The sequence below is a fragment of the Plasmopara halstedii genome (genome assembly GCF_900000015.1).
Source record: "Plasmopara halstedii genome assembly, contig: Scaffold_650, whole genome shotgun sequence".
Lineage (NCBI taxonomy): Eukaryota > Oomycota > Peronosporomycetes > Peronosporales > Peronosporaceae > Plasmopara > Plasmopara halstedii.
In genome coordinates, this window is record NW_020187567.1 from 638,343 (window position 1) to 638,636 (window position 294).

The window sequence follows — 294 nt, forward strand, 5'->3', positions numbered from 1 at the left end:
AGCACCGCGTGCGGGGAACGAAGTTGGGCTCTGCCCGTGCTCGCTGTCAGAACCAGCGAGACTTGATGGCTTTTGTGTCGTGGACACAGGGCTCATTGAGCAAGGAAGTTGTTAAACCCCAACAAATTGAGTTGCAGTGTCTAACGGACACGCTAGCCTCGTTGAGACAATAATTGATTGGAACTGTAAATGTTAATGGGGGAGGGTCTTACGGGGTTACACGAACCCTGATAACAGGGGGGGTGTCACACGAGATGTGCATGATGTGACCACACACCCAAACAAGAATACGGT